The sequence below is a fragment of the Melospiza melodia genome, chromosome Z (genome assembly GCF_035770615.1).
Source record: "Melospiza melodia melodia isolate bMelMel2 chromosome Z, bMelMel2.pri, whole genome shotgun sequence".
Taxonomy (NCBI): domain Eukaryota; kingdom Metazoa; phylum Chordata; class Aves; order Passeriformes; family Passerellidae; genus Melospiza; species Melospiza melodia.
The window spans coordinates 78,327,517-78,342,620 of NC_086226.1; positions in this window are offsets into that span (position 1 = coordinate 78,327,517).

Consider the following 15,104-nt stretch of genomic DNA (forward strand, 5'->3'; position numbering starts at 1 on the left):
GCTACTTAATGTTATGCTGTCTCACTTGTAAAGACATTGACTGACTTTTTTTTTAATTATCTTTTACCCACACCTAGCTTTTACATATGCTTAAAGTATTTTTTTCATTTTCTCTACTATTAATTCTATGTAAGTGTCACCTACAAAGGAAAAAAGCTCGTTTTAAACCAGAAATAAGCTAATGCCCAATTTTAAACAATTTCTAATGCTTTTTTAAATACAGTGTCCAGATATCATTAACTGTTTTGATGTCAGTCATTCTGCTATTTTGTCAATTTTTTTTTTTTGCTTGAAAGCTGAAATCCTGCTCAATTTTGAGTGTTTTCTAGAATGTTCTAATCCCTGCTAGAACCTTTTGGTTCTAGCCCTTCACAAATTGCCCTATGTTTCTGTCAGTGCTTTGGATAATTCTGAAGAATTTTTCATTAATTTCTTTCTTTGCTTATGAAGAAGCAGTGAGCTCATGTTTCTTTGCCCTGTGTAATTAATGCACCCAAAACAGGGGTTTTCCCCTTCACTGAGATCTTCGGTGCAAATCCTGACATCCAAAAATTGTCATTAGGGCAAGGCAAACAATCAGAAATCATTTACTCCTGCTCTAATTGATCCTTCCTTCAGATGTATTAACTGCTCTGAACATTCAGAAAAGCCAGAAATTAATGCTTCAGAAAAATCTCATACATTTATGCTTTTTTAAAAATAGGATGCAAAATTTTAATCATTGGAAAAAAAGGGGGTAAAAAGGGACACGTTAAAGCAACAGATTTGTTAATTTTTATTGGAAGACATATGTTCTTAAGCCGGAACTAGGAACATGTACACCACTATCTGAACTATAATAATGATAATTATTTTTATTTATTAGACTATCAGCATAAAATGAGCATATTGGGACACTTTGCTTTACAAAGAGATCTCTGTTTAGCTGTGATATATCCCATTTTGTTCTGTATAACTGCAAATACCTTACTGAAAAAGATTAAAAAACCCATGAGTGATATATAATTTTTTTTAAATTTGTTCATGAAAGATGTGATTTTCATAATCATATCTTCTGCAAGAGCTCAGATAAACTCATGATCTCTTGGGTTTGTTTTTTGGTTTTGGGGGTTTTCTTGGGGTTTTTTTTTGTTTGGTTTTTTTTTTTTTTTTTTTGGTTTGGGCTTTTATTTTTTAACTATGGAAATATGTTTTCAATAAACCCATTAACTAACAAAGGAAAAAACAACCCCAATCTATTGTGCAACTGTGTTAAAAGCAGTTCAGTTCTTAACAAATATGTGCTAGTTTTAAACTGAACCCAGTTTGGCCACAAGCTGCAAATGCCATGTGTTGGATGTGTTTTGCACAATGTGGATATAAAAACAGAAGCAGCAATTAAAGCTTGAGGTTCTTCCAATTTTTATATATATACATACATATATATATATATATATATACACACATACATATATATATATATATATACACACATACATGCACACACATATATATACACATATATATATAGTTATAAACACTTACATACATTATACATTATATATGATATATGATATATGAGGTATTCTATATTCTATATGAGGTATTATATATCACATAGTATATATCATATAGTATATCGTATATAGTGTATAGTATATATTTTATAGTATATAGTATATATTTTATAGTATATATAATATTATATATCATATATCACATATTATATATTATATATATCATATATGAGGTATTATATATTATATTATACATTATACTATATGATACATATTATATGTCATATATAAGTATATTTAACATAACATATAACATAACATAACATTTACAGATTTGTGACCTGCAGAGGGCCATTGGTACCCATGAACAAGGCCACAGTTGGTGCTTTGAATTGATAATTGTCTGGAATTATGAGTGTTATTCATTGAGCATCCTTCTGGGTAGGAGTGGTTTGTGAAGCTGAAATTTTGGATGCTGATGGTTTAAACCCAGATATTTTTGCTTGTTTATTTCATAACAAGCTCAGAGCATCTTTGTGATGCCCAAGAGTTTGGGCATCCAAGCTGAAGAGAAAAACAGTTAGTGCTGCTGTTCTTGGCCTTCAACAGGCAAAAGGAATACAAAATGTGAAGAGGGCAAATTCAATTCACAGCAAATTAAAGTGAAGGAGAAAATCAGAGTGGGAAGTGTTCAGTCTTTTGAGAGTTATTGTTTAGCAGAGATTAGTCAGAGACTTGCTGCTGTACCACTCTATTAAACTAATTTTCTCTTTTTTGAGGATCAGTCTAGGGAATTAACTGTATTCTTAGATATAGCTGATTCTTCCTCTGGGAAAACTAAAGGAGTCACCTCTTGGAGCTGAGCTGTTCACTGTTGTTCTCCATAGACTCAGTTTTTCTTATATCTGAATTGGGTTTTCTATGTGAAAGACCTATCAGGAGAAAACAAACCAAACAAACAGAAGGAAAAAAACTCAACAAACCAACAAACAAAAATTAGTGAGACAAAAAAGGAGAGAGGAAAAAATTTTTAACTACATTTTCTTCTTCTTTTTTTGTGGAGAAGAAAGACAAGGTGAATTTAAAAAAATAATAAGTGATTGGACAAAACGAAATTTTCTTTATTAGAACCATATCCTCTGCCAGAACTGCACTTTAAAGCACCTGGATCATCTTTGTTCTCACAATATGATTACATGACTTTTTAATTTCCAGTTAACTCTGTGAGTGGAAACATCTTGGTGGAACGAAGCCAGGGACAGGCTGCCACGGGACGTTCCTCATCATTCCCGGGATAAAGACCTCTGCATTTCTGCTGCACACTGTTTGAATTGGCAGCTGGCTGTGCCCACACAAACCAATCCACAGGGGTATTCCAGCATGTGCACGAGATAAAACCCCCACTGTGAAAGCCTGCCAGGAGCAGGGCGATAAAAACCATCTGTTCCTGCAAGTGCTCCTCCGCTGAGTGCACTCAGATATTGCTCCTTTGATGGGGGCTTGCTGAAGGAGCAGCAAAGAGGGAATTTGAGTCTTGGTAGGGGATGAAATGCGAACTGAAAGTGTAATCATGTGTGAAAGTCGGTGGTGGGAGTGTGCAAAGCAGAGCCAGATACTTCTCAGTGGTGCCCAGGGAAGGACAACAGGCAGTGGACACAAAAAAATTGTGAAACACAGAAACAGAGAAACACAGAAAATTCCACACGAGTGGAGAAATACCTGAAAACCCAGCTGGACGTGGGAGGGAATCCATGGGGATTCTCATTCACAACCCACCTGATGGGACTGTGGGGTTGGGGATGCTGGCCTGAGATTGCCACATCCAGAGGTTCCTTCTGAGATTTACAGGGGTCCCAGGACCATGTTTTAGGTGCTCCACACGCCTCTGAAAGCAGCAAAAATTGTAATTGTGCTGTTTGCAGCTCATTTCTGAGTCTGTTTTTGAGGGCTCTTCGTGAGAAGTCAACAGCTCTGAAGCTGAGCTGTAACCTTCAGTTCCTTTTCTGTTTTTAAACAACTCGTCCTCAGATTTCAGGTTAGTCCAGATGCTTTCAGTGCCAGAATCACCCTCTGCCCCACCAGAAATTTCATTTGCATTCCTCCTCCTTTCTGAAAATGTCAGGACTTAACAATGCAGGCACAGCAATCATAACTGTGGAATGCATTACTATTATTGCTGTTATTATTATTATTACTATTTTAGTAACACCTTGTTTAGCAGAAGTATTCTTCTGTAGCCTTCCCCCACCGTTTTTCTTTTTTTTTTCCAAAGGCAGCTTGAATGGAAATGCCACAAAAATACACAAAATATTTGTTAGGTTAGGGAGAGAAAAAAAGCAAACATCAATTTATCATTGGAATTTTTTTCAGTATCCATTTTCATGCAACTATTTATTATTTAAAAAACAATTAATTACAGTTTACAGCGTGTCTTAATAATCTGGACATGGATCTAGTTTCTTCTATGAATTTCACCTGTTTAGAAGAGTAAAACGCTGACCAAAGGGGAAGAAATAATACTAGTCTGAGCAAATAAAATCCAGATGCTGTTGCCATATTTCTCCTTTTTTTTTTTCCTTTTCTATTTCTACCAAGCTTTACAATTTTGAAAGGTGCAGCTGCAGAGGTTATGACTGACAGAAAGCCCAGGTCTGAACTGTCTGAAACATGAATTAGCATCTGAAAATATGTACTGTTATCTCAGCTGAGCCTACATGCATTTTTTGTGGCTGAGGCAAGAGCTATCTACTGTAAGTGTTTCATAAGGCACTTATGAAGCCAGTTTCAAGACAATGAAATAATTTCAACATAAACAGGTCAAAATCTGCTAGATTTCATGTATTAAGAATGTCCTCCTGCATCAGAGTAGTAGATCCTCTCATCAGGATACCTTGTTGTTTGATTTCTCAAACAGGCCTCAAACATTTTCCATCCTCCTGCACTCACAAAATCTCTTGGGACACATTCCCAAGGTTTCCAGGAAAAGCAGCATCCTAGCAAGTTTAAAAATGTTCCAGGATGAGGTGACATGCTGGTACCAGGGCAGCCTTGGATCTGTGAGTGGTCTGGAACCATTCCCTGGTCCAGCACAGGGAGGAGAGGGATGGATTCCCAACAGACAGAGCACAGATTGGGAAGGGGAGATGACTGATCCCATCCTTGCACTGGCAGCTTTCAGTGGCACCAATCATTTCTTTACAGCTTCACTTTTACACCTTCATCTTTACAGCTTCCCAGTGTTGGGAAAAACTTGGCCCTTTTTCTGTGTCTGCTGGAAATTAGGTGGAATGTTTGGGGGTTTTGTCATGTTTCCTGTGGAGAAGTGCTAAGAAATATTCTTCTGCTGGAAGATTCAAGTCAGCTTTATCAGTGAGTGTAAAACAGATATCATTACAGTTTTGGCTGCACTGAAAATCTTTGTTTGGCTATTAATCATCTAAAATGGATAAACCTAACCTGATTTATCGCTGGGTAGTGGTTCAGGTTTCCTTCATTTGAGAGTTTCCATGCAAAGCAAGCCCCAGAGCTAAACCTTTGATAATGGGCAGGGGATGTGCAAATCCCAGGCTGAAATGCTGAGCATATTGGGAAATCATTGCTCTCAGTGCCTTTTTGCAAATTTCTCAGAGCTGTGCAGTGCAGGGAGAACAGCGGTCTGGAGCATTAAAACTGATGCACAATTTCTATTTCCATTAACTTTGGGAGGACTGCCCCAAACCTGAGAATATTTAGGAGTCCCTGTTGCTCAGGTCTCCTCTGCAGCAATGAAAAGCAGGTCAATTAGAGACATAAGACAGAAAATGACATTGCTAGTGCTATTCCTTCTGCCCACTACTATGGTGATGCAAATCACTCAATTTAAGTAAATTAGTAGTAGTAGTAGTAGTAGTAGTAGTAGTAGTAGTAGTAGTAGTAGTAGTAGTAGTAGTAGTAGTAGTATTCCTTATTCTTCAAATAATTTGGTGCTCAAAAACAGTCATCAATCTGATCCCTGCATTTTCTCCTGCACTTTCTCTACCTCACTTAAAAATCCCAGCTGAAGTGTTCACACTATTTTCTCATTTGCAGTCAACTTCTTTGGCTGGACCTCTTATACGATACGGCTGCTCAGCAGGAAGATCCAGGATCAGCGTCATACTTGTGCTCTACAATGTAGATGTTCCGGTAAAAGCACATAAAATAACACCATTGCTGTCCTTAGCTAAAAAAAAAAGGGTGCTAAAAAAAAAGCTAAATTTAGGCAGATGCAATGTGGCCTTCCCCGGACGTGTAAACTGCCTACCTTTTAAGAAATAGCAATAAGAGGAGGAGTGGGTTAAGTGGAATTTCTCCTGGTGGGATTTTTGCCATTGCTGAGTATGAGACAGCACCGTGGCCATTTTGCCTTTCAGAGTGGTGGCACCCTTGGCAGAAATCCCTGCCTGACTTACCTGACAGAGAGAAACATCTAAAAGCTTTCCTGGAGCCCAAACACAAGCACAAACAACCCTTCGACCCTCTCCCGCATTTATCCTCCATCCACCTTCCACATCCCCAATTTTCCACACTCCAGCCCTGAATCAGGTGCGGATTCTGTTTTCCAAGTAGGTTTTGATCTGTGTTGCACAAACCCAGCCGACAAAGTAGTAGGCTTGGGTAATTGAATAATCAGATGGATGGTGGCTGATGGCCTGAGATTACCACATCCTCTGACATCACCTGTCTGGATTAGGTGGGGTCTAAGACTCGTTTCTTGTCCTTATGAAATATTGTGATTATCTGATTAGTGACACGAGGTAAATAACTGGAGTGCAAACAGTTGTAACTAGCAGGCCTAGAAGAGAAATCACGCTTAACCAGAGTTCTGAGAGATGGTTTCACTTTAGTTTTCAGGCTGAGCCCAGTGTTTTAACAAAATGGGGGATTTCACTGCTGTTTCCCCTCTGTTTTAAGAAGCAGCATCACAATCATTCCCCCAGACAAAGAAATTTAATTTCTAGGTGGGTTTTTTTGGGGTGGAGTTGTGTTTGTTTTGGAGATTTTTGGCCAAAATCAAGAGTATGATTAACTAAATAAAATAAGTTGTTAAGAATTAATTGGTTTTGCCCTTGGTCCTGCTACCATGATCTTGTTTTTTGCTCTCCCCCAGTCCTGCCCCTTTTCCATCAGGGCTGGGCTTTGCTCTCCAGATATTCAGGAGTGATACCACCAACACTAATTCCCCCTCACCCTTTCCTAGCAGATCATACATGGAATTTCCCAATCCAGGCTGCAGGGCAGAGGGAAGCAGGAGCAGCCTGGGGGACATCCACCCACATTCCCAGCCAAAATATTTGTGCTTTGGCCAAAGTGGCCACGCTCTGGGCTCCTCTGCAGCAAGTCAGGGATTTTTTAGGCAAAAAAATCAGTGGCCCAGGTCCAGCCCCACAATTACATTTGTGCTTCACTTCGTGCACAGTGAGATGCCTGTAAACTCCAGGGCTTGAAATTAATTATGTGCGAAACTGTTTGTGTTTGGGAGGATTGAGATTGTTGCAATGGGAAAAATGAATTGTAGATAGGAGAAGCCTCAGAAACCTCCAGATCCACCCATATGATAACAAATCACAGGCATTAGCTGTGAATTCTGCATGTCATTGCAGCAATAAGAGAAGACATTATTCAGATTGTGGTCACTTCAAAAATCATGCCAGAGCTTTCAATAAAGCTAAGTGTCTGTCCAGAGACTATCATTATGGTAAACAGCACAAAACTGGACAGCTACAATGCTTCATTCCTTTCCTATGTCACAGCCACCTGATCCTTGCCAACAAATGTGTTCTCCTTTTTTCATGATCTTATATTGCTCAGCCTCACACTGGAAGCCTCCTCTCCCCGCATTTCAGCACGTAGAGTTTGTTTCATCAGATAACTCCGTGAGCTGGCCAAGTGTGATGAATTTCAGGTATTACAGAGCCTAATGGGCCTGTGGAGAGATGGAATAACTTGCCAGGTGCGTAAAGAGTCAAGAGATGGAGGGAGGGGAAGACTCCTGAAAGGAGGGAGCAGCTTTTGCAGAAAGCATCTGTTATCACTACACCTCTTCCCGTATTTCCTAGTCCTGGGCAGGTTAGGAAACAAGAAGTACAAGAGCAAAACACTTCCTCCCACCTCTGTTTCCTGTGTTTTGGGATCAAAGCAACATTCTAAGTCACTGGTGTCTCCAGACTGAGGAAGGTTCCTGATCTATTCAGTCTAAAGGAGAGGTTCACAGTTCAGTCCACAGTTGAAAGCAATTTGCTACATTTTTTGAGCTCCTCTTTAATTTTAAAGTAACCTTGATATTTTAATGAGTACCCACTAATGAAAAATGAAACCTTGAAGCACTTGCACTCCTTCACGGAAATTGGCAGCGGTTGGTTTGCTGTCCCATGAAGCTTCTTGTCCTGCTGCTAGTGCACAGGTGCAGATGTTTCTGCAAAACCCTAAAAGAATCCCCAGGGTTCCTCCAAAATTAACACCTTTGACAACTTCCACTGAGCTTTGTAAATGGAATGAAAATGGGTAGTAATTTTATCCACTCATCCCCACATGATCAGTTACTTACATGTCACCAGCGACAAACATAAAATAAATTAGGTGCAAGGTGCAAAATTTGGCTGAAATTATTCAGCCAAAATACTGAAATAAATCTGAGGTTGTGTTAAAGAGATTGGCAGCTGCTTTCTTGGTAGGATTTTGTCAGAGAATATCAGGTAGTGGGGGTAAAAAATCTTTTTGTTACTGGATTTTGGTTCAGAGTCTTTACTGCCTGTAAATTATCAGCACCAGCCTCACTTCTTCTATGTTATATTGTTCTGTCATGTTTAGTAACTTCTATAAGAGAATAAAAAGTTTTGGAAGACAGACCATTCAAGGGGCTGGTAGTCAATTTCTTTAAACTATAGGATTCAATCAGAAAAAGGAGCTATCCATGGAGCTTAGAGACAGGTGCAATCATCTTCTCCCTCAGTTGATATGCAGAAGAAAATATATTCCTCCATTTCTTTTCTTTTCTTTTTTTTCCACTGAAAAAGATGAAAAACCAGCAAAGATTAGCTGAAATGAATTTCTATTGCAATAGATCAGTGATTTGCTCAAGGGTTGAACCCCCTAATGATTATATTTTTTAATGAAACAATCCAGCATCCAAGGTTCTTGTAGCACCAGGTCTGTTTAATCTCATATTTGCTTTAATCTGGACAAAACTTCAAAGACTTGGAGACAAAGGTATGGAAAACTAAGCCAAAGAGAGGAGGAAGGAGATTTTTATGAAGTATATGCATAAAACATATATGTTTTTATGCATCCATAAATGAGCTTTAAAAGCAGCATGGGTTTGATCCACTCTCCTTCATATTCTCTGCATTTGCATTTAATATATAGGTTCTTCCCTGACTAAATCAGAACATTATGCCATCCACCAAAAAGCAAAAATAAAGCCACCACTATTTTTCAGTACTTTAAAGTACTAAACCCATGGATGTGATTTTGTTTCAGGGATGGAAAGTGAAAACATGTTTTGCATAAATTGCCTTCCCTAATGAGCCTCTCTGACTGCTGGTACTTGTTGGGTCAGAACTGTGCTCCTGGTGCTAAAGGGAGGGATTCCCAAAGCCATTTCAGGTGTTCCTTCACAGGAAATCTGATTTTTGGGGTTTGTACATTCACTAAAGTGGGGAAGAAACCCTCTCATTGAGAGGACCCCAGTGCAGCTGTTCAGTGAATTGTGCAGATGTCAATGAAACCACAACATGGGGCAAAGTCATCACTAAACTTTTTCAGAATCATTTTTATGCTGCCTGAATGTGCTTGTATTTTTATCTCATCAATATGGTAGCAAATAACCACAGCAGTCAGCAGAGATCTTTGTGGAGAAGCAATTTCTGTTCCATATAAAATCCATGTGAGAAAGAAAAAGTTGGATGCTGAATATATTTAAAAACTGCTTCCTGAGTTTTATTATTAGGGATATCCAAATTAAAAAAAAAAAAAAAAAAAGAAAGTTATGAATTTTAATAGAGTCTCAAGAATTCATCTGGAAACATAATTACAAAGTGAGGAAATGACTTCCAGATATTACATAGTTTCTAGGACTGAGGGTGAAATAGAAATAATTCTAGAATAGATAATCATTTTAGAAACAATGATTATCCACAAAAAGGCAAAAAAAGTGTGTGATTAGGATCTTTTTTTAAAATATTGTTAAACTTCATGCAGTCTTAGGCCTTGCAAAAAATTCCAGGCCTGCTTGTGACTGTAAAGCTGATTGTTATGTGCATGTGGAAAGTGAATACAGAAGATGTGGAAACTAAGTAAATTTTGGGGAGAAGAAAATAAATCAGAATTACCATTTTATTAAATTTCTTGATCAGGGAAACTAAAAGGAATTTTGGTCAATTCTGTCAGTTTCATGTGTTTCCATGGCTGAAAATCAAAACTGTGGTGTGAGTGAGTGAATTGCTGTGTCTGGATTGATCAGTTCCTCTTGGTTTCTCTTTGAAGTTCTTTGATGTTGCCTGAGCTGGTCACAGCATGCTGTGGGCCACTCACTTCAGAATTGGACCTGATGATCCCTCTGGGGCCCCTTTCAACTCCCAACCCAGAATATTCTGTGATTCAGAGGCTAAAGTGGTGCAACACAGCAACTCCTTGTGTTGGAAAAGCCAACAAAAGTACAGCCCACTGCACTTGAACCACATCATCACTACAAAGAATTGAGTGTGACAAATCACGGCCATGCAGGACCAGGTCCTTTTTTCTCCTTTTAAAGCAGATAAACTCCTCCCTGGAATAAATCTGGATCTCCTTCCACTGTTCCAGCCCCATCCCACATCCCAGCTCATCCTCCCTCTGAGCTGGGCTCAGCACTGGGCACAGGATGGATGAGGGTTGTGTGAATATTCACCTGGCAAAAGTGTTTCCATGTCACAATGCCCAGGTCACACAGAATGGGGAATTTCCCTGAAAAGCCTGCAGCTGCCAGCACAGCCACAGCGAGGACTGGCCCTGACTTATGCAACCAAAAGGGAATTGAAAGAAAACTGGACTTTGCAACACAAGCATGTGCCTGGCTACACCACCAATACAACATCCAGTTAGAGGTGATTAATATTACACTGCTTGGCAATTTTTAATTTTTATTTTTTTTTAACGTTTAAATGAAAGCTGAACAATCCCCTTAAAACTTCTGACTAAGAAATCAGAGGCCTTTTCAAGCAAATTGTTACCACACTGCCTTCTCCTCTTTGAAAGTCCATATGGAGAGATAAACTGAGAATAGAACAACCACATCTGACTTAAAGCCCAACGTACAAATTATTACCACTGTGATCATCTCATTTCCCCTGGACTAGCATTAGGCCAGGGGCCAGGCTCTTTGAAAACTCTGTTCAAGTTAAAGACTGATCTGAGCTGGAGGAGAAACCAACTCTGGAGCTCTGTGTGTCTGAAATAGTAAATATAGGGTTATATATAAATCTTCACTCTGTAAGGTCTTGGGCACTCTCAGTGTTTGGATTTTTCTGTGGCTTGAGGTCTGGAATAAAACCAAGTCCCCGTACTATTGCACACAGAAGATATCAATGACTCTTTCTTGTCCAAGCAAACAAGTGAATTCAATAAAGAATGAGCAGGAAGGTGGAAAAACCTGACTTTCCTTGAGTTTGTTGGGAAAGCAAGCTGTGCCACTCACATCCTGGCACCAGGGCCACGTCCTGAGCAGCAGAAACCTGGATAAAAAGCTTTTCTCTTTTCCCATGGCCTTCTTTTTTCATGGAAAAAGGGAATTCAGAAAGGCCAAGCACAAATATTTGGATAGAAGGCTCATGTGGAGCAGGCAAGACGAAGCTGTTGTGAAGGATGGCATTAAGGGACCCTCAAAAAAAAAAAAAAAAGGTGGAAGAACACTCAGATCAGAAGCTTCAAATGCAGCAGAACCCTCAATATCACTGAGGGGATGCAGCTCTGATTTTTTCTAACAGTGGTTCCTCTCCAGTTTAGATGTATCTCTACAGAAGAAGTAAGGTTGAGTTCCTGGTATGCAAGAATATTCATATGCAAGAATGAGGTAAAAAATTCTGAGACCAAATGGAGGTGGTCTCACAAGAAATTAAGCAGATTTATTTCCCCTGAAAGAAGCTGCAAATCTCCATGTCTGTCTGCTTCACTGTGAATTTCTCTCCTGCCTGTTTTCATTCGAAATCCTTTAAGATAACAGGGGTCAAACTTCGGGCTCTTCCATGGCACAGGACCACACACAGATGTGGGACCTCATTATCTGATGGACTATTAAATTCCCTTCAAACTTGGGTTTTGTTTTCATTTTCTCTGATTTTCTAGTGGTAGCCACGTGACTTCTGTCATCACCTTTGAGGCTGAATGAGTCCTCCAGAGGCTACTACATGAAATATGACCCAAAGTTGGGATTTATCAAGTAAAAAAGTCCTCATCTCATAAAGAACTTTTCACAGTTCAGATCCAAGCAGACTTTTCTGTAGCACGTGGTCTCAAGAAGTATAGGTATTTTTTACTAAACTGTCCTTATATATAAATCAATTTTGGGGAAAACTAAAAGGAATATTCAGCTTTTCAGTGCATGGAATATATTTTCATGGAAGAAAAACAAAGGAGGAATAAAAGAATGCTAAAAAACAAATAAGGAGGAACAAAGTAAGTCATATCCTCTCCCTCTGTTAGGTCCAATTGCTGCAAGAAAAATTGGTTGCTTGTTGCAGCTGATTATAACATCTTGTGAACATACTGCTTGCTTGTTTTGGCAGTGAGCCTATGACTACAGAATCCAGACCAGCTCCTCACATCAGATTCAAGGCTGCAAAGAAGGGAAGGGAAAAAAAACAGCTAAAGAAAGAAGGTGAAGGGTTGTTATCATCCCTAAATGGTTTCTCTGGAGATCAATTGCTAGAAGAACTTTGTCCTTTCATTTGCTTTCAAATGGTCATGTATTTCATTCAGATATCTTTTTCTTTATTTTGTTTTTCCTTTTTTTTTTTTTTTTTTTTTTTTTTTTTTTTTTTTTTTGGTTCCTCTGTAATTTGTTTATAAACGTGTCCTGATATTTGGTATCTAGCCATCTAGCCTGCTTTGATGGCAACTTGTGTGTAACACCATGAATTTCTCTTTTCAAATGATCTGAGGCATGCTCCCAGCCTTCTTGGGAGAGGATTTCTGGATGTGGGCTGGTGTTTTACTGAAACCCCCACACAACTGGGACTTTGGATGCTGCTGTCAGCAATACTGCTCAGAGAATGAGGCACAGAAATAAAAATAAAAGGGGTGTGAATATACAAAAAGGGCTATGAAAGTGTGAATGAGCAAACCTGAGGGCGATCTCTCAGCCTGCAGGCCCGGAAGGCTGCTATTCCACTTTCACATTGTTATTACCTTTAAATACATTCTGCTCCCATTTTCATCAAATCCCCAATGGTCAGCACTCAGGAACCTTCCCTTGTCAGGCCAGCTTGGTTCCAGGTATTTATTCATCACACATTCATCACAACAGACAAATCTGAAACAGTTAACCCAGCACAACAATATTTCTCTGTTTGCTTTGCTTTTGTTTTTTTCCTCCATAGAAAAATTAAAAATGTTAATCTTTGCTCATAAAATAAATATTTCTGATGGCTCTTGCTGGGAAACATTCCTTTTCCTGAACAGCCCCATCTGTTCCTTTTCTGCTGGGCTCTCCTGTGGTGACTCCTGTGAGCAGATGTGCTCCAGGTGTGACGGTGTTCACAGGGGTCTGAGGATGAGGGATGAGATGAGGATCTGACTCCATGTTTCAGAAGGCTTGATTTATTATTTTATGATATATATTACATTAAAACTATACTAAAAAAAATAGAAGAAAGGATTTCACCAGAAGGCTTGAAATGAAAGGAATGGAATGATAATAAAATCTTGTGACTGACCAGAGAGTCCGAGCCAGCTGACTGTGATTGGCCATTAATTAGAAACAACCACATGAGCCCAATCACAGATGCACCTGTTGCATTCCACAGCAGCAGATAACCATTGTTTACATTTTGTTCCTGAGGCCTCCCAGCTTCTCAGGAGGAAAAATCCCAAGGAATGATTTTCCATAAAAGATGCCTGTGACACACCAGGCATTGTGAAATTGGTCACTGCTGCTGGAAATGCCACTGGGCATTGCCAGGCACGGCCCAGACCAGGTTCCAGGGGCTGGCACCAAAACAGCACCCAGGGCATGCCAGGGGCTGCTCCTCTCCAGGGAAAAGTGCTGGGAGCTGTGATCTCATGCTGCTGAAAGCCACCTGCCTCCAGGGATTTGCACTGACTTTCCAATGGGGACTGAGTAGTGATAGTTTGGAAAAACCCAAATGATTCAAGAAATGTACAAAGAATAACACTGAATTAAGAATAATACAATGCTTATGTCACTGGTTTCAAGCACTGCCTGAATAAAACATCTCCTTCAGGGAGGAATACTTCAGATAGAAAGATCAAGACTGTTTTTGTATTCTGACCTTAGCCTGAGAATTGTACAGGGGAGAAGGGGAATTACCATTTTCATCAGTAAACTTTATTTGATTCATTCCAATACTGGACATGCTAGCTGGGTTATAAGTAAATCCCTGAATTGTGAGAATAATTAGTACTGTATTGTGCTCTTATTGCAAAAAGTGTTAAAGTAATAACTTAGTCTTGTGGATAGGAATTATTAAATTGCGCCTGTTGAATGAAAGATACCTGAGAATGGTAAGAGACCACAGTTAAAGGGTGTTAAAACTAATTTTGACTGATTGATTTGCTTCAAGGCCTTTGGAAGCTTCCGTCTCCCCAAAGGTGCTGGAGAATGGGATAATTAACACCTTCCACTGTGATGGATATCCTCTCATGGATACCCAAGCTGTGGGAAGAGAGGCAGCAATTCCCCAGCACTCTGCCTCTCTCAAGGTGTGATGCCCTGTCGCAGACAACTTTTATGAAAAATCCTTTCCTTAGGATTGTTCCTCCTGAGAAGTTGGGAGGCCTCAGGAACAAAATGCAAACAATGATTATCTGCTGCTATGGAATGCAACAGGTGCATCTGTGATTGGGCTTATGTGGTTGCTTCTAATTAATGGCCAATCACAGTCAGCTGGCTCAGACTCTGTCTGAGACACAAACCTTTGTTATCATTCTTTTGTATTCTATTCTTAGCCAGCCTTCTGATGAAATCGTTTCTTCTATTCTTTTTAGTATAGTTTTAGTGTAATATATATCATAAAATAATAAATCAGCCTTCTGAAACATGGAGTCAGATCCTCGTCTCTTCCCCAGTCCAAAAACCCCTGTGAACGCCCTCACAATGCCCAAACCCCTGTGCAGAACCTCCTGCCAGCTCCCGAGCAGTTGAGATTGCTGCTGCTCAGGTATTTGCTGTGCAGATTGCATCAGTCAAAAATGCTCTTCCCGTATCTAATTATTATTCTCCCCTTATCGCCTATTGAGAATGCCAATTAGTATAAGGAGTAGGATATGAAGGGATAAGATCTCTGAGTGAGCAGTTTCCCAGCAATTAATACCAGGCAAATTGCCATCTGTCAAACACCTGCTGGTTTCCTGGTAATAAACTGGGGAATATCTGAG